The sequence below is a fragment of the Anopheles funestus genome, chromosome 2RL, assembly GCF_943734845.2.
Source record: "Anopheles funestus chromosome 2RL, idAnoFuneDA-416_04, whole genome shotgun sequence".
Classification (NCBI taxonomy): Eukaryota; Metazoa; Arthropoda; class Insecta; order Diptera; family Culicidae; genus Anopheles; species Anopheles funestus.
This window is the reverse complement of record NC_064598.1, coordinates 54121831-54142447: the sequence shown is the minus strand read 5'-3', so window position 1 is coordinate 54142447 and position 20617 is coordinate 54121831. Positions and strand designations below refer to the sequence as shown.

The 20617-nt window shown below is 42.7% G+C and overlaps 1 protein-coding gene across 1 annotated transcript in view; it reads left to right on the top strand.

Annotated features, from left to right (window-relative positions):
- Window positions 1-231: 231 nt before the first annotated feature.
- LOC125764143 (dopamine D2-like receptor) overlaps window positions 232-20617 on the top strand; it is a 140755-nt gene continuing 120369 nt past the window's right edge. The window contains exon 1 of the mRNA XM_049428053.1: window positions 232-1206. The gene's annotated coding sequence lies outside the window, so the exon portion shown is untranslated. The remainder of the gene's footprint in view (window positions 1207-20617) is intronic.

Sequence of the window (20617 nt, the reverse complement as noted above, 5' to 3'; positions counted from 1 at the left end):
ATCGCATATGATTAAAGTTTGTTGTATTTTGAACTTAAATTGTTTTTCTTTTACAAAAGACTGGGCGCCTCCATGACATCATACTACAGACGTTGTTGTGCATTTAACTCTTGAACTGATTTATCCACATTAAAGAGCTCTATTTATTCATCCACCTGTCGTTCTTCTGTGTGTAGTGTCTTGCACTCCTTTCGATCGGAGATGTTGTCGGACGAAAACAACAAGCCGCACGGTAGGGTGTACTCGAGGCTTTTCCGCCCACCGGAAGTATTCTAACTGGACCGTGTTGAATGGTTGGGAGCCATCAGCAAATAGGCTACATTCTCGTGGCTACATCATCATATCCAACGGTGTGGTTCGTCACATCAATCAATGAAGTTCATTTTCGAAAATGGCCACAGCTGCAGCATCGTATCAACGGGGCACTAAGGATTTGGGCATGCTGTCCCGTTTCCGCATTCTAAGCGATTGTACGTGTAGGATTGTCGTTCTCTTAGATGGTTAGAGCTACGTGTTGCGCTTTGACTGTTGTTTTGTTTGTTCCGCTGTTCGAACATGTGGCTGTCGTACTTTATTCGTTTTGTGTGTGCTTTTCGAAAAGTTCGAAAATGAACCATCGCGCAGGCGAATGAATATCACACAGCAGCGGCCAGCTTTTAGTTCATCGGATTGTTCATCGTTGGGAAATTATTCATTCATTGCGTTCGTGCGTTTGTTCGGGTAATGTGGGCGATCGGGTGTCGTAAGCTTCTAGCTTCGTGTCGTTCCCGAAAGCTAGGGAGAAAAAAAGTCCTTCTCATTTCTTTGCCAGAATCCTGCCAGCCAGCCTGTCTCCGTGACAAAAGCAAACGAATCCCGAATCCCACAATCGTGACCCGAACAGATTTTCCACGCTTCCCGTCATTCACCCGGTTGGTAAGGCACCGACTGTAACCAGCTGGCGGGACGGTAAGGAACGGTAGAAAACCCGACCAAAGTACATGCCAACCCGTGAGATCACCCGTCTAACGGCAACAAACACATCCGTTCAGTAGTCAGTCGTCGGTTCGACCAGAATCCGTTCGAACACGTTCTGCTCGCTCGCTGAAGTATTCGTTCGCCTGTAAAGAAGGTTCGTCCTTTCGTACGCGTAGTTTTCAGTGACTCGAGGACCAAGTACGACGGGAACAGGAGAAAAGTAATCCTTTTTCGCTAACCATCCGAATGGTGGGTGTGCTGCGGGTGTAAATTTTCACGTGCGACGCATTTATTACTCGGTAGAAAGTGTTATGTTTCGGAGCTTTTATTGGCAGCGTTTCGCAAAAATTGTTGAGTGAGTTGTGTAAAATGGAATGTGCTTTGAGAATGTTTGAATGGATGATAAAATCAATTTACGTACGCTGTACTCTCAGCTATACCGTACTATATGAAAAAGTCTTTTAAGTAGGATATGACGATAAAAATATAATTTATAGAAGTGCACTTGTTTGGTATGGAATAGGAAATTGAGTCATGGAAAGTATGTGTGTCAAAAAAAATCAAAAAATCTGAAAAAACTGTGCTCATATACGCATCAATGTCGATCAAACTGCTGCAAGAAAAGATAGTGAACTGTGAGAATAAGAGTCTACGAACCATAGATGTCATGGAAGAAACGCGTGTCTAATGAAGATGACACAATAAAACACAACAAACAAAAGAAAAGCAAAACCGTTGCCTGAATAGCGTGACGATGATGAGCACAAAATGGCAGACTAGTGGTATAACAGGCGACTAACGGTAGCCGCATAGAGCCGTAGAATCCATCTCGTGGTGTGTTCGACACGGAAAGCTTGTTCGCGACGCATGAAAAGCCGGCCGAAGCAGATGCGAACTGGGACGTTTTCAATTATGTATTATGTAATGGGCGGGTTTTGGTAGGTGAACGGGTCGGTCGCGACGGCAATCCAGATGGACGCAGGGACTATGCTTCGCTGTGGAGGACCCTTGAAGCTTGGCGAACTGAGTGGAGATGCCATCACGCGCTCATCATCCCACTCATCTCGTTATCCGTGCAACCGCGCCGAAAGACCTCATCGCTGGCAGACGCTTGGGAAACATGCAGGACGTAATTTCCGTACGTGCGTAATTACGCGCGGCGTTGTATGTAGCGATGCTGCCCAAGTGTACTGTTCTGATGATACGCGGGTGTTTACGGGAAAGTTTTTTGTTTTGTTATTTCCTTCCCCTAAACCCCTAAAGATTACTTCGCTTTCGGGTGAAAATGGACGATCGGTTCGGTGGAAAGTGTACCATGCATGGAGAAAAAACAAAACGGAAACCTTACACTGAAAAGCACTTGAAAGAATGGAAAATGTTTATGGAAGTAAATGTGAAAGGAATTTGGAAAAAATACACAAAAGGCAGTGCAAACGGTAACGGTGAGAAATGAACCCGATTAACAATCAGTAAAATGGAATGGTGCATACCAAACAAACAAGTTTGTTTGTTGCCGGAATGTGGATGAAAATTGTTCCAAACCGCAAGAAGCAGCAGCTTAGCAACGAAATTAAAATCTGAACCAATAACTGGAGAATTATTGGTGAAAAGTAAAAGTAAACAAGTCGACTTGAGTCGCCTATGAAGAAGGTCATAGTAAGAAAGCACCTACTGTTCGTTTACAGCTGTTGCTGTTTGGATGTGTTGCGGTGTTTTTAGGGTGAGGGAAAAAAGTTGCAACGTACCAGAATTGGCATGGGAGGTTTTAATATATTCAAATGCGTCAAATTTGGGCCCGTTTTATTGGTAAGCGGTTGACAGAAGTATGTTCCGAATCGGGTGTTTCCAATTTTTCCTATCCTTTCCCTGAAGGAATAAGACAAAGTAAATAAATAAAATGACACAATACGACCGACAGCCGGGCAGATAAAAACCGCAGTGCGCTCGAGAAAACTCGTCAGTCGAACGGAATTTCGTTTTCCGTTTTCGCGACCCTTCCTGTTCAACCCCGCAGGGAGCAAAAGGGCTTATCGGAGGAGAAAAAACAATAACCCAATAATCCTCGATGGCTGGTCGTATATCCTTTTTGGTGGGGCCATAGCATAGCAGTAGCTGTCCGTGATGGTTTGGACTGTGATGGGAAAATGTGATAGTGGATCCAGTGAAACAGAAAAGGAAGAAGGACGTTGCACGGGGAAGAAAAAAACGAAGCAAGAAAGAAATCAACACTGTCGCTTGTAGCATTTGAGAGGAAAGTAACGGGAGAAAACGATTGATGGGGAAAATAAAAACACTTGAATCGCGGAAACAAACAATAAATTTCCGGAACAGGACTGCTTCCACCTACACATAACTGTGAAACAAAAACAAAAATAAAGCATCATTTACCGCGCGACAGAACCGTGTGACACAGCCACCGTGGTCGCCAGGGCACGGGGTGTGCGGGATTGTGCCAAGCGGGCGGAAATGAACTGACAGTTTCCATTTGGGCACTTCATCTTGCGGTTTCCGCTCAGTTTTTAGCGCCCATTTTGCGGTGTTGTGGCCACATTTTGAGCCCTTTTTTCTGCTGCCCCGCCCGGTTCAATGTTGAAGTAGTGCGGATTTAGCTGCTTTTGCCGCGCTCTTCTCCCGTCTACCTTTCGACCGTACCCTTCCCACCGTGATGAAGATGTGGGCGGTGGCAGGACCTTTGGAACAATGATTCTCTCGTTAAGGATCATTCAGCATTCGCCGAATGTCCTTTTTCCATTACTGCTGGTGTAGCCCAAACCCAGAAACCGGAAAGCTCTGAGCTGCAGAAACGTCTCCGATCGATGAAGATAAGCTCGGCGAACCGTTGAACGGGGGGAGGGCGACGTGTATTTTGCGGTTGCGGTGGAGCAGCGGTTTTGTGAAAATTTTACCAATCAATAGCGAAAACAGAGCTGGTGTACCATTCGCAGCAGTTTTGTCACTTCTTGTTATCTTTACAATGAAATAAAAATAGGCCAAACAGGCTGTTTGGTTTGATATAACTGATGTTCTATGGTGGAAATCGATTGTTTTCTGAACAGTTGTTGTTCCATCGCTTCAAAGTTCGTTTGCGGTTCGTTGGTGTGCCGCTCTGAAGTGCTCCTACCGACGAACCCATTGCTTGCGATGGGTTTATGGTTTGCTGGAAGTATTTCACACTTCTGAAAGGTGGAAAACAACACAATGAAATTTTGCAATGAGAAGAACAAAAAAATCAACCCTCAAATCACCAGACATAAAGTACAGCAGTGAATAAAAACGGAAATCTAGCAGAAGGAAACAAAAGCATTCGGGTGTATAGCATTTTTTTATACCGTAAAACCAATTCACCACATTGCAGAAGAATCATTCGTCGTAGCTTCGCTAGACGACGATTTCTAAAGACTTCTGTTTTTTTTCGCCACCAGTGCTGGAGATTGTTGTAGCTGAGCGTCTGGTTTTTCTTCTGCTTTCCCAGTATTTTCCTTTCTAGTTTCTCTATTTTGAAAACTTTGAAGGGTGAGGCTAGTATCTTGGCGGTGAAAAAATCCAACGAATAGGAGTGGAGAGATTTGAGTTGAAAAATCTTAACAATCCGCATGAAGCGGGCAAACATGAACGTTACCGAAAAGCCCATTAGAACGTCCATCATCATCGCCCACATTTGTGCGGGTTTGTAACGTTGCTGCTGAAGTGATGGAAAGAAACATCGAAACAAGTGCTTGCAATGGCGAACTGCTGCGGTCAATGCTTCTACTTCAATCGATATCGATGAATCGCGTAGAGCCTCCAATTCCTTGAAGGTGTAAAATGGAACGGAAATCGAAAATTATTGAATCGGCTGAAATGGTGATTTTCTTGATGTAACGAACGTAACGAACGAAAGTAAACTGGTCCGTTAAGAACTAATCGGTTTGTAAAGTGCTGTACAGGTAAACGGATACAGCTGCTTTTATGTGTGTGTGTGTGTGTGTTTTTTTTATTGTTATTTATTGTGCGATCGTTTCCGTTCAAGTTCAAGTCGATACGATATTTGTACGGTTCCGTGTCCGGAGAGAGTGATTTGCGAAAAACGTGAAAAGCCGTTTGATTATTTAGCTGTACAGGATCGTTATGCTGTACAGGATTGATGTGTAAAATCGTAAACGAAAACCGAAAGATGTTACCAAGATGCTGTTGTTGCGGATAATGTTCGAGTGATGAGTGCAGTAAGGGATGGAAAGTAATTTTCTGCCAGATAGGAATGATCCACTGGGGGCCACATAATTTTGGTCGAAGGGCAAATCGTGCAGCACAAAGTTAAGCAGTGCAACAATTGATGTCTTACCGATTTGATGGCGTTTATAAGAAAAAATAAAAGGTAAATTGTTAACTCATTTTCTTTTCATACCGTTTGAAGTGGATTCATCTAAAAAAAATTCATCTAAAAAAATACAAACACTGAAAATGCTGCATAAAGATTTGTTGAATAATTTTGTTGTTGTAAATTTTCTTAAGTATATTGTGAAAATTCATAGTAGTTCTTACCATTGGCAAAGAAAATTGCAATTAAATATAATCGAAACGGATCAAATTTCAAATTTCCAAAGAATTTTCGTGCTTTAGCAATACTTGGTTCGTGGATTTTTTGTTGTTGTATTTCTCCCTATTTCTAGTCCCCATCCCACTAACATCGATCGTTAAAACCGAACCGCTCCAAATTTCAACTGTATCATTTTACTTCCAACGCGCTACCCTGTTGTTTGGAAGCACTCTGTTCTGACATCAAACGAAGAACTTTCGCGCTTTAGACCGTTTCGTTTGGCGGTTCACTGTTAGTCGCCCCAGTAACTTCAAAAACCATTTCGCATTGGCGCTAACAAGGGGAGGGCTTGCTAGTAGCAAGGGTGAGCGGTTCGGTTTCAAAATCAAGCAACAACAGGACGAGAGGAAAAAAAATGCCGACAACTTTCACTTGAAACTTGTGTCAATCGTCGAGGTGGGGAGAAAACTCGATAAAACGTGTCTATTCTAAACAAAGCTAGCCTGCTGTTCGAGGGAAAAATGGCAGTCACGCGCGTCTGGTGGTAAATTTGTGAAATTTTATGAACTTTCTACCGCGGAGACACTAGCTCAGCCTGGTTTTGGGAGTATATTAGTGCGAGTTAGCTATGCGCTGCCACTGACAGGCGAAGTGAGCATTTTTTCCGAGAATGAAGTTTTGTTTCATATCACTTCATGTAAAAATGTTGGCATTATTGTTGTTCATTTATTTAAAGCTTTTCGTATTGCAAAACCCGTACATACTACTGGTGGTTGGTGTGTGGTGTTTTACCTTCCTGATCCGTATTCTTCATCACATTTGAAGGGTCTGTCCTTCCCTAGTCATCCCGTTAGGTTGTGTGTTGTAAATGAAAACAAATTGAATTCGTTAATGGATGCCTGGGGCCTTTTTCAGTTGTGTGGTGTCGCGCTAGTACTGTGGCAGTACGCTGCACACGGTGTGAAATAATCGTTGGTTGTATTTGCTTTACTCTCCCAGCAGGGAACGGAAAATGTCCTTTTTATTTGGCAGGATAACCAAGAGACACACGCTGAGCAAAAGTGTGTGTGTGTGAGCGTAACATTGGGGAAAAAAACAAAAAAATTCACCACATACTAATTTGTAAAAATTTGTGTTTCACGGTATGTGTTATACAGCTTTTACAAAGCACGCTTCCGCACTTCACTTTTTGGGGAGATTTTTTTTTTAATAAAACACGCTGTGTCGCTAGCAGTTTCATAATTTCCCTACCAACCTGAACGAACGCTTGATGAAAAAGTGCCACAATAAAGGAAGTAGGAGAAAAACCTGCTATGAAAGCAATTTTCACTCCAGAACAACATTCGGGCAGGTTGTTTGCTTTTTTTTCTTTCCTCCTTGTTTCGCGCCCGATAAGCGTGTCATGTTATCTCTGCACCGACTATCGGTCTGTATTCATCCTGGCCCGACAACGCGCACAGTACCCGCCGTGAAAATTTTGGTCGAATTTTCCTATGCGTTTACCATCCACTCGTCCACCCATTCCGGTTGCCGAAACATTATCGAGAGTTTCCACGGCGGCCGTTTTCCATCTCGCTATCTCGTGCAAACCGGATGGTTGTTACGGGATGGCGTTGTGTGTGCCTTTTGTTTTATGCTGCTGTTCTTTCTACCTCCCCACCCCCGCATTATGTCCTCCCCCCGGAATAAAGCATTTTCGTTTGTTTGCGTATACGTTGCTCGTTTACCTTTTACACACGGCTGTACCGTAGGGAACGCGCTCGGGAATCGTATCGGGAACCATCCCTTAACTGATGACATCTCGGGCGAATGGGGAAGTGGGAAGGATGCAAAGGAAGACAACATATAAAAAAAAAACTTTGCACAAGAGGAGTTCTCCTCCGTTCTATGCTGCGCCAGTTTGAAAATGGCCTTCAGTGAGAAAGAAAAAGAAACAAGAGAGAAAACGCAAGCATTTGTGGGGGCTCATACCCACCTTGTGAGTAAAAAGTTTTGCGGTGGAAAAAGCGCGAGAACTAAAAGAAAAGTCTCGTTTAAGAAGGGGGAACGAAAGCAGGGAAGCTTCCTTTGGTTCGTTTGCGTAGCTAAGCAAAATTTGATTAGCATTCAGGAGGAGAGTTCAAGAAAACAGGGAAACCCTGTCTACGTTCGCTAAGGGTCGTGGTCGAAGAAATATTACTCCGTGCGGTATAACAACATGACAAAAAAAAGAACCAAATAAACCCTCCATTGAACCGAAGGAGGAGGGAAAACCTTTAGAGAAGGGTGTCGTTTTGCTGGCTGGCTATAGATTGTTTCACCTTAAAGTAAAGCTTTAAAAGATGCCAAACGGAGCATAGACCGGTGCCAAAAACCGTTACTCTTAGGAAGCAACATGCTGCTGTCCGGTTTATTACGCATTTGGTTTGGGAGTTGGAAGAATAAAAACTCATGGGTGGGATAAATATGAGAGAAAAAAACCATGTGGTTAGAGTATGCTGCGCCATACCAGTTGCCACCAAATGGTGGAGGGGGGGGGGGAGTGATTTTCCAACTGATTGATTACGGTACCCTGTTCCTTGAGCGATTCGATCGATACCCGATTAGTGTCGGTCGAGCTGGACTGCTCGAATTTGTGTGTCCCCGTCATGGTTTCTATGTCACTTGCTGGTGAGCTTCGCTTAGCGATAAAATCCGTTGGCAAAATTCAACAGCACCCAGATTGACCCAATCGGTATGTATTTATGCATGAACTCGCTGCTCCGGAAACTGTACGTGGGGGGACCGAACCGGAATTGTTCGAAGCCGGCATCAATTGCAACGGGCATGGCACTCGTCATCCGTTTTGCTTTATCTAATCAAAGCACATCCTTTCGATCGGGTTCTGCTCATTTCCTGTTTCCCTCGTTTTAATCTTCCAAAAACCAGTTGACCACCGTATGGGGCTGGGGTTGAAATGGATAAAAACACAACAGCGAGACCACTTTATTTTATGGATTGAATTTCTCGGTTCATTAGACAGTTTCATCGGGTTGGCGAACCGTAAACCGCCCCTTAGTGTCTGTGTGTGTGTGTGTGAGTAGAGTTGTGTGTTTCAACCGGACATCCGGAACTGGCACCAGTACCCTTACAGGCCTTACGACCCTTGTACCTCATCTTCATTTTCCTTCGACGGGCTGGACTGGAGAAAAACATTCCGATGCCGGGTTGAACGGATCAACGATTAAAGGAGTAACAAGGAGGTAGGCTGGAGCAGGCTGGAGGAAGCTGCGGGAGTGCTTCTAGTAGGGCATTGATCTAAAATTAAAATCTTCTGTCAAGGCATTTTGTCCTTTTTTCTTGTTGTTGCTACTAGTCGCTCACTGGCACTCCGCATTTGCTATCCTTCTCACGTGCGTCTCTATCTCTATCGTACCCATAATTTTACTCTAATTTTCCCGAAACGAGGACATACCTCATGGGGCATTGCAGGGTGCTTTTGTTAGTCCCTTTCTCAGCCTTGTTTAAAAAAACCACCTACCAAGTCAGTCTATTTGCCGGTCGGTCAGTGTCCTTTCAGTCTGTAGCTGCTGGGATGCTGGGATGATCGACTACGGTCGGTGGACATAATCGATAAGCCCCGGTCACACTGACAGCTGCACATTTACACACAAACACATCCAAGCTGGTAGCTCATTCCGGGAATTGTTCCGGGATAATTAATTTCCAGCCTTTCCATTGGTATTGGTTATGCCCGATTGGACCGTTTTATTACGAATTCTGGATAGAAAAAGGTAGAATATATTGATGTAGAAAAAAAACAATATTGCTACGGAACATGGACGAAGAAACTCTTTGTTGAATGAGGCTTAGCGATAAAAAAGAACACTAAAGAAAATCTGGAAATTGTTTTTTTTTTGTAATTTTAAAAAGGACAAAGGCTCACTGGTGCCACTTTGGATATGGAGACCAGATGAAAGCAATTATGAAGCGTACCGAAAGCTGAATAGAATAATTTTACCGTTCTGTGTCCCTTCTATCACACGCTTCCACAATCAAGTACGGAAGAACAAAAAAAAAGGCACAAGAATGGTCGTCTGTAGTGAATTGGTGTCATTTCCGTATACTTTTCGCTCCTGGTTGAGTGGCTGTTTCCTCGCACTAGGAACCGGAAAAAATGATTGTCACATTCGGTTCCGTTTACGCAGGGTGAGCTAAAATTAGCTGAGAAAGGTGATAGTAACGTTTGGTGTGGTAATGGGGACGTGCAGTTTTGTATGGAAATGTGTCGACGTTCGTGTAGCTTTAAAGTCAACTCATCTCCATTTATAAGTAACTGGATAAAAAACAAACTCACACCATCCTGGGAAGCAGCATGGTGTTGGTGATGGCGAATTGTTGATAAAACTGTGTCTATCCATTTGCATATTGAATGTAATCGGATTATTGGAATTTCGTGTGAAGCATTTCATCAGTAGAAGATGAGTTTGGCAGGCTGGAAGAAAAGTGTGAGAGTAGATTTGAATAAATTAACTGCAGCTGAATAATCATTATCAAAACAAAAAAAAACAAAAAAAACTGTTCTGGTACGAGAAAAAGATCAAAATCGAACAAAAGGTATACAAGCATTTTAAGATCTTGGTAACAGGTACCACGCAAGATCTAACACGATGTTTACTGCATTATTTATGATGTTTCGATCGGGTAACACGTTCATTAAATCAAATCATGAAATTCAGCAATCATTTCAGGCGGTTAGGACGGTGATTTGATTGGTGTTTTCTCTTTGCTCCGCGAGTATGTTTTCCACCAATGGGGCAATGAAACCATTCCTATTTCGTTTCCGAGCTGAAAACTGAAGCGAATGGATTCCCGCTGGTGGGACCGTTGCTAATTAATATACACTACCCATGTTCGCGGGCCAATCACTATGCAAATGGTCGGCATAGATTGTGGTTGCAGGGAAAATAACCCGCGACCTATTGCGCATTCCACTGTTCCAGAAACAGAGGCCCGGTTTGTGCCTTTGCCTCATCCCAATCGAATGCTTCCGTAACCTTACACCAACGGGACGTGATTGGGTCGGAAGCTAAAGGGTCGAATGTTTCGTGGTGAAAAAGCACCGTGTTTCTGTTTCTGCCAGAACAGAACTGGCATTCACGGGTGGGTGAAAAGGGTGGACAGAAATAAGCCATGTTGCGATATGTTAATCACATGTATTCCAGTGGCAGCTGTTACTAAAACTTACCGGGGTTGTAACGGAGCGTATCCTGGGGTGCGTGTGTTACATTCAAGTGGCCAGATTAACAAGCTGCGAATGCGTTGCTTTCACGCGATCTGATCGTTGAATCAATGCCAATAGTGTCAACCAGCCACTGGCCCACTAATTAGTGAGAAATCATATTTTCCACAAAATTAGATCCACTCCTAAGGCCTCTTCGGGGCACGTAAATCTCCAAAAGAAAGAACAAAGGCAAGAAACAGGAAATTTATAAATGCAAGGACATTGGGGCAGTCACCGTTCCTGGAAAAAAAGGTATTTCAGTATCTCCTGGAAAACATGTTCATCAAATCAAATTCATGTATCATGCGTACTCGGAAAGGTGTTCTTGAAGCTAACGACATAAAAAAGAACAAAAATGTAGCATTAAGGCTACGTGCCGAGTCTTGTGATAATTAGAGAGCAAAATGACTCGTTCAACCATTTTAGATGTGTCGTTATTCCGATACGGTACGTGACGTGGTACGATTAGTATCCAAGTCACGGTTCGAGTACAGCCATCGTATGAGCAGAATTGTGAACAGTGAATTGAATTCTTTCAAAATTCGAGAAACCAAAATCGTGCAATGCCGGTGCGAAGCTTTGTTCCGCCGAAAATGAAAGTAAGTTGGATGGCAAGTATAAGGTTTATGCATGAAACGTACCTAAAGAATATGTGTTGTTCTTTGACATCGTTTGAGATTATTGTTGCTTATTTGGGGGATAAAGACCCAGTACGATGCTGCGACACGCGGCACGTTAAAGGAATGTGTAATAAAGCAACAATATCAAGACGTAATGAAATTGCCTGCAAGAAGTCGAGCTTTAAAGCTTCCGATACACACCACTAAGAACGATTGCCTTGGTGATCATCGTAACTTTCAATTGAAGGTTTCCAACAAATATTATTCTTCTTCTTCTTTGGCATTACAACTTCAGTATTAGTATTAGTCAGTACTGCATACTAGGGTTTGGTCCGCATGGGATTAGATACCCGGTCCTGTCGAGTAGAGACCAGCGCTTCTACCAACTCTACTACCGGGCTGCCTCATCAAATATTAAAGCTTGTAAATTCTTTTAGAAGGTGCTCTTTAAGCTATAGCACATGAAGCATTATGTTACGAGAATAACCAACCCAAACTTTGTCTGCAACAATTTGCAGCGAATGAAGAGAGAAAAAAACACAAACAACGCATGCAATACTGTTGCGAACCGGATCATGACCACCGAATATTGTTCGTGAATGTGGTACCATCGGCGATTGGGGCACCCTTGAATAGAACTTAGTTACGCCATCTTCGGTTCGAATGACTGTCAACGAACCGTGAACGCCCTCGAACGGTCCCGATCGGCCCATACAGACCCATTAGACGGCAATTTCTCTTATGAGCCCATCTTTTATTCCCCAGGCCGCAAGTGTTCCAGAATGGGTGCGGTGTAAGTGTGTGTGTGTGTGTTTGTGTGAACGAAAGGGCTTGGTCTTTTGGTATTCCCGTTCCCGTTCCCGGACTGGTTTCATCTTCTTCAGTACGGGCGAGGACATCGTCTAGGTACAACATCCATAAAGTTCGCACAAAAGGTTCGTCCATCGGTACGGGTTGATATGTGTGTGTGTTCATTTTTTCATGTTCTATTGTTCTTTTATACCATCATACATGGTGTAAGTAAAAACGATACACCGGAACGATGGTTATGACGAAATATTGATATTGAAAATGTTTTCGTCTCCCATGCTGCGGACGTTGGACGAGCCAGTTCGGTACAAAATATGGATTGTTTCCTCTTTCGATTGAGATTGATATTCGGGTTTGGGGGTGGAAATGGGAGATGCTCTCTACCACAACCCTGCTAGCAGGGAATTCTTCGAGTTCTGAGCTTCTTGATGCCATGCTTGTCTTTCGGACGGTTTTAGCTGGGGCTTTAGTAGCCTGCAATATTCACCTTTTGCTCACGATGGTACGATTTCCGATCGATTTCCAGTTGCTTTGACTAGATGGTTCACCTTGTGCCATGCAGAAACCTCACTCGTGCGAGCATCTGTTAGCCAGTAGCAGACTTCTACGGGTTCTGTACTTCTGCTGGTTCGACTGAAAATGTGTTGAAGTTTTTGGACGTGCCAGGTAGGTTTTCTTGACGAGATGTCGAAATGATAAGGGTGTATGAATAGCTAGTGGAACCATACTATCGATCTGATTTTTCGTGCACCAACCCAACTGGCGAGATACGCCAGCCGTAGAAACTGAAGCCATCCGAAAGGTCACGAGTAAGATCCGGACCGGAAATATTGGTACTATTTTTGGCAAACGAGGTAAATACACTCAAAATGTGGGCAATGGATTTTTTTGATTAGATGCGGAAAAAGTGATGACGATTGAGGAGACTTTGCAAGGCTCATTAGGAGTAATATGAATTTCCACTTAACCTCCCACACAGCCCGTCAGGTTGCCGTGGTGGAAAACTTCATCATCGTTTCGCTTGGCTGCATGGCAACGTATAATAATCTTCGCAATATGCGGGACAAGCGTTTGGAAGCGTGCCAAAGAGGCCGCGGAAGGTGGTAAGGAAAAATAATTCATGTGTCAAATAGGTCACTTCACTTCCTTTTCCAGCGAATTTCGGTTCGCTTTTTTTCGCATGTGAACGTGATGTGAGACACCAGGTTTAGGTAGCACCGCGTGAAGGTTAAGTACTTTGACTTTTACTTCTTTATTTTTACACATGCACACACATCGTGCGAAAGCGAGTGTGAAAATGTCACCCGTTGCATAGCAGACAGGCTTTGGCAATCATTCGAGCTATGCTAATGGTAGCATCTTCACCTGCTGCTGTTTAGTGATCCACGTTGTGAGCTGATGATGGAAATGCGCACCGTGCTCCCGAAAAAAAAATCCGCTCCGTTAGATGGGGTGAAATCGATTTATTTAGATTCCTTATAAAATATGAAAACATTTTCCAAATTTCCCTTCTCACGCTACCAAGCGGGAACACGCTGGGGAGTCGATCTAGGCGTGAACCGTGTACAGCGAACATTGGCAACACACGGGAAGCCATAGTCGCAGCAGATTGAACAGTGACTAGAAGGTTTTTTTTATCGACAGGTGTTGGTACATTGTTGGTAGTGTTTAAGAGGATTTACCTTTGCGTGATTCACGCGGAACCACGCGTTGGTTCCTTCGATGGTGTAGCAACTAGCGATCGGGACTCACCTGAGTAGGGAATTTCAGCAGTCTTTTTACGCTTTTTCGGTACCACGTGCGTGGGACTTGTTTGGTAACCTTACTCAAAACAGTTCCAACCTGCCAAACATGGCGGGTAACGTGGAGGGAGAGGAAATTGTGATTATTATGATGGTGTTTTTTGGGGAAGGAAATACCCAAAAGCCACCAACCAGGCAAGTAAACATCTGACACATGCGGGTGTGAACAAGATCGATTTCGTCTCTCAAGGCCCACAGGTTTTATGGACGTTTTACAAGGTTGTTGGGGAAGAAAGGACCTGTAATTGGGGGGGGGGGGGAAACATTTCGCAAAGCGAAAGGCGGGAAAGAAAACTTTCATCAATCATCAGCAAAATCCACGCAACTGTTTGGTAGATGCAGGTGTATATGGGGTCCCTTTTTATCCCTTTCGGGGTTTATGTGTTATACCATGGTTGAAAAAAGCTCATTTTTTCACATTTGGCCTTTGCCTCACAGTACCTCAATAGTGAGTAATTCTTAGCATTGTTAGTGATGAAGCAGGTTCCAATAGGATAATATTTGGTAACTATGAGGATAAGTTTGCATGTTTGTTTGGTTTACGACCAGAGTTGAGTTATCCGATTTACAAGGATTGATTGTATTAGAAGTATGTATACAGCTGGAACTTTTATGAATAGTTGCATATTTTATAAATAATTACTAAAACTATCTACAATAAGATATTATATTATTAAATGAGCAGATGAAAATTTTACAATCAAAATTAATTTTACTAACAGAAAAATTTCTTAATTAACAAAAAGGGAATAATGAATAAATAAACTGTTATACAAAAAAGCTACACACAATTTGGATACTGTGGAATACAGATATCTTTGTTAGGTTGTATATGATTATTGAACATGAATTATGAAGTATTTTCTATATCTATATAGTGGCTGAAATGAACCAGTACTTCTTATTTGCTTGTATGTCATGAAAAGATCGTGAGTTCATGAATGAAGCAAAAATTGAGATGAAACACCTTCAGAATAAGATGTTACACCATTAGGTTTGTCGAGCTTAACGCATGGTGTGTATTTGTGCCTAACACCGCAAAGGATGATTGAACCTTCTGCTCCACCGTACGCTGTAATTCGGGAAGTGGTCACGTAGAAGTGGTCCTTGAGCATGATCTACCCATTCACCCCGAGCACACCAAACCATAGCACACCGCTTACTGACACGGAAACGAATGCGTTTGTGGTTCGGCAACCCGTGCTGTATTTGTTTTCACTTGACATCGCCATGAAATTTCGTTATTAATGAAGGGTTCGGGTTTGGGGCACCGAGATTAAAGGGTTTCTCGTTCGTACGGCCGGTCACGTTTGTGTGCGGGTACTCCTTCTACTTCGCTCCATTCAACGGGAGTGCGTGTCGATCAACCCAAACAAACAGGTAGCATACGGATGGGAGAGTAATTTTTTGCGCCTTTCCCTCAAATATTACCCGTTACACGTCAACAATCGGAACGTGAGTCAACATGGCGTAGAAATCGATTTCTCAATCAGGATTGCTTCCACGGACTACCCATGGTGCCGTTGTGTGAGGACTTGTTTGGAGTTACGATTGTTGAGCAATGAGGGGATAAAAAGGGCCAGGGAATAAGGGGTGGTAAAAACAATGCTGGCATCCCACAAACAGAGCTGCTGTCAGATCCATCCATAGAAAGAACGTCCATCTTTGACAGCTGCCATAAGTTGGGGTCGAGAGGTGGAATGGCAACGGTAGCGAAAAAGGGGATGATCGTCAAACTTGAGGATAAATCGCATAGTTATATCCCGAAAAATTGCAACCGCAAGTTGCACCATGCATTATGCATGCTGGATAAATGCTTTAAACAAACTCGCAACTTTAAAACTCACGAATGTTATCCACATAAATCGTTTAACTAAATCGCTTCATTTTGTTTGCACCACCGTATAAATAACGTTTGTTTATGATTCACAAGAATTTCGCTCCATCCGTATTCTTTTCGTTGCGAAGGGTTTTCGTAAAATTTATGGTGGAATTTTTAGATGGGCCAAAAAGGAAAGCAGTCGTGCTTTAAAGTGGAGCAAATTCTACACGCGTACCCATTTCCATGTATTACCACCGAGGACAGGAAGCGATAGAAAGATAACATACGCGCATTGGGGTTCGCATTCGTTTAACAAAAAGAAACGATAAATCGTTCGTTGTTATGGTTTAATTAAATTTTTCTCTGTCAGTTTGTACAGTTGGTGTTTTTTTTCTGCTCCTCCTGCCAATTTCCTCTTCTACTTACACGCACGCATACACTTACACGCACAAAGCATAAAAAATGTAATATTCTTTAGACGGAAGCGAGAGCTTTTTGGGACTGTTCAGTACGGAACAGTATCGTCATGCGTTGCTTTGCCGTTATCAAAAAGAAGGAAGCCACATTCGGGAAGACAGTTTCGATCGTGGAATTGAATCAGAATGAAGGTACTCCATCTTGGTTTGCGAAAATATAAATACCATGAAGGACCGGGACGTTGTATCTGGGAAAACAATCGTGCCCTAGGCGGGGAGTCCCGTGCAGCGTTTGACAGATTTTGCTTTGTCCCAGTTCTTCCCATGTTTGGCGTGTTTGGTTGAGTTTGACCGTGCGGTAAGCATCCCGGAATGCGCATAACTGTGGCGATGGCGTCTTTTGCTCTCGGAATGTGGGATGAATTTTTAAGCTGGCATTGTGAATTCTTCGGGCGCATTAGATTTGTTGGACGGTTTTTTCCGGCAAGAATTCACTGGCATGCACACCAAATACTGTTAGTACCTGTAGAAAAATCCGGTTACATTCGGATGGCAGTACTTGCTTTCGGCAAACGAAGAAAGATTTTCCGTTTTCTGGAGAAGCCATCGGTGGCGGCGGAATTGCAGATTCACATAAATATTCCGCTGTCGTGGCAGTTTGGTGGTAAAAATCGAAAAATGATAAAACAATTGCATAACACACTGAGGGGAGGCTGCTGTTGAATGGTTTTATTTCTTCGATTCCGAGACTCTGGCAGACCGACAGGGATAAAAGTCAATCTTCGTTACCACGAGCGGGCTCCTTTTGCTGTGTCATGTTTAAGTGAAAAAGGTCATGTCTGTATGATGTAGTCGGATATAAATATCGTGTTCGTACGTTTATGGGTTTACGGTAGACCGTAAAGAGGCACCAATATATAATACGTAGATGGGAACTGTAGACACGCAGGAAAAAGGGCAAGAATCGGGTATGGAAAAGTTTATTGGAAATTTAGCAGCATGAATGACAAACGTACGAATGCGTAGCGAAGCATTCGTTGCTCACCAGGCCTGGCTAGGAGTGCCGGAATCTATTTGATGGCGCTTTATATGTTCTACTATGTGACGGTGAGCTTACAAGATACAAATAGTAGCAAAGGAAGGCAAGAACCTTCTCGAGAAACCGATCAAATCCCACACGTCTGCAGGCAAACACAGATCACACAGATGCAGAAACGGGTTCCGTAAAAGCTTCGTAGAGCTTTTGGCATGCCGGTTGCCATATTGAGATTAGATTAAGGATTGAAAAAAAAAAGTTTAAATTATTCAACCATAACCTCTCGTTGCTCAGCATTTGTGATGATATTTATTTCTGAATTTTTATCAGACCCAGAACCCATCCAAACTATGAAAGGGTCCATATAATGCCATCGGTTTACGATCATTGTGCTATCTTCCGATAGGGTTAATTTTGAATGGATTTTTAATAGGACACATCTTTGAAGGCGCAAAAAAAACTGAAATCGTGATGAAATAATAAATCTTATGCTCTTTTAAATCGCCCTTCGGGATCGCCTAATGGACGATGAATATTCATTCACTAAGGGCACAAAGCTGAAGTGGAAACTATCGCTCAGCCAACGCCTGAGAAGCCAACGCTTAGCGCAATTTTCTCTGGCGGCTTAATTCGTACGGTGATAATTGTTTTTACCTGCGAGCAGCTTTTTAGTATGCAGCTTTTTTTTCATCAATCTATTTAATGCAAAAATTCCCACTTTTATGCGAGGGAACCGGCGGGTCTCTCACCGGTGTTGGTCCTTAATTTGCTATCCATTTTGTTTCTGCTTTGGATGAGGGTTTTTCACTTGGTGTTACGTTTGCTGCTATTTGCACACTCAATAAGAGTTGCTGTGTACGGTGTGTGTGCGTTTTTTCTTCATTTCAACTGGTTTTGCCATTAGCAGATGTACAACATCTTTGCCAAAAAGGAAGCGAACAGGAAAAGGGAATCTCCAAACGGACGAAGAGATACAGACCGCAACCTTCGTTACGCCACGCGGTAAAAGGTTTCACGTTGCGCTCCGGTGCCATGTATTTTCGCTTGTCATAATGGATTTAATTACGCCCGCTTGAGACCTTCATCAGACACGCGGTCTCCTAAGCGCTGATTTCTTCCGACGTGCATCCGCAATCCCGGGAGAACATACAACATGTAAAAAAAGAAGCAAGAATCGGATGCCGACTGTGATGTGGCGCCAGTTGTAGAGCGCCGGTGTCGACTTTAAGCTAGAATCTCGTTAAAATCGGAATCTTGACTTGACGCTGCTGGCACGGTAAGACTCCACGTGTCGTATTCGGTTGTATTTCATTCAAAACCTTTTTTTGTGCATGCCATTCTTTTCTGTGCATTGCTCTTCGAGGTTGATTTTTTGCGTAACAGGTTCGCTGCCGTCCTTCCACCGGGGAGCAAAAAGTGGAATGAAAAAACCATCCCCACTAAATAAACGTGTTGTTAATGGTGGTCGTTGAGAGGTCCGGAACATTGTTTTTTATTCACATTTCAGTTCATTTGTATGAACTTTATGTATTGGTGTGGAAACATGAACATCCAAATGAGGGCGTTTGAGTGTATTCTTTTTTTTACATAGCCATAATAATGCTGTACAGATTGCTCTTGCTGTGCGCGAAATGTAGCAACATTTTCAAAATGTGAACCTGTTCACTTCAGAGGAAAAATTACACTCCACTGCGACCATCCCGATCGAGGAAACAATTGTTGCCGTGTACTTCAGCAAAGTGTGTAACAACTGGAAAATGAAAGAAAGTATTAATGATGTTGGAGAGATACGGACCGAAATCGGGGAAACTCCATTAGAAGGTAAACGAAATCACATCACGATTCTGCAAAAAAAAACTCCAGTTTCAAGCAAGAAATGTTCGACGCTCCAGAGGGTTTCTGTGGCAAGGGATATTGATTATATTTGTCAACGCAACTTGCAGGTGAGACTGATGGGATGAGAGAAAAAAAAACGAATCAAAAGTACGAAATAATGAAAACGGTCGAACCGTCCTTTGCCAAAACATGGACCCAGCATACCGTAGCCAGCGTACCGAGAGTACCGAAATGAAATTTAAGTTGCCCGTTCAGACGAAAGGGAATTAGAATCGAGAATCGAGCAAAAAGCAAGGGAACTGGACAAACAAGGTTGAATGAAAAAGAAAAACCTTCCAACAGGCAACAGGCAATGTATTTTACTTCAATTTTTATTCGAATTGTCGCGAGTTCGTATTCCTACCAGACTTTGTCCCTTTGCAGCCCATGATACGGTACGTTTGTTCGCCTGATTTTTGCCTCCTACCAAAGCATGAGACAAGCGTAAAGAAAGGTAAAAGAAAAATGGTAAAGTAAAAGTAAAATTGAGTAAAATGGAAATATGTCCCCTAGGTAAGGGCTAGGAGAAGTAGTCACCTTGTTTGAAGGGAATAATATTGTGGTAGCAAGCGGCTGGTTTCGTAGGGTTTTGTACGCATAATTTAAACCATACCATTTGGCAATGGTGTCGTACTGGTCGCTGAAAACGCTGTCAGTTGGGACGAGCCGTAATTAATTATAAATAGACATTTTTCACTTCGCTTGCCATGTTCGATGTAGCGTTGAAAAGTGACTGATGGAAAAAGGAAGCGAAAAATATGAAGCTTTACGTAGCTGCTTAGTTTCGACGGGCTTTTTGTATTTTTTGTTTGTTTTTACTTTTAAAGATCCCTAAATAAGTGGAGAATGGATAGCAATAATTAGTAGCTAAAAGCTTTTGACAAGGAAAAATTATACTATTATTGGTTTAGTCACAAAATAATCTTCAAAAAATCGAGGAAGGGACCAATAGTAGGTTAGCTATTATGAGTTTAAACAGGAGTTCACAGCAGACCTTTTATTGATATGAAAGATTTAAATTGTTGTTTTCTAAAAGATAATCATGTTTAACAGATTTTTGTTATTGTAATCAATCGAGTTGGACAATATTATTAGTGTATGAGATATTGGACAATTTATACAAATCGTAAATAAAAGTAGCAATGTAGATAGATAAATTGTGATAAACGCGAATCAAAATTTTAATAGAAAAGGATAACAAAAAAATCCTCCATCCCTTTTTTACCTTGTTGAAATATTTTCAAAAGATACTTAAAGCACACTTGTAAATGCCAATGAACGGTTGTTTAAGCTTGAAAAGTACATTAAAATGTGAGATTGTTTGCCCTAGAGAGCGTTCATTAAAGGGCCGGGCAATGGTTCCCGTGGGAGTTGAAGTGGATGCGGACCCTGGCCGGCGGATGAGCGTAACGAAGAACAATTCATCTGCGATACGGAGGAATAAAGTAGGGACCAGGAGGCCGGATCTGATGAAGCTATTCTCAGGACGAGTATTCGACTTCTGAGAAATGAGGCGCGCAT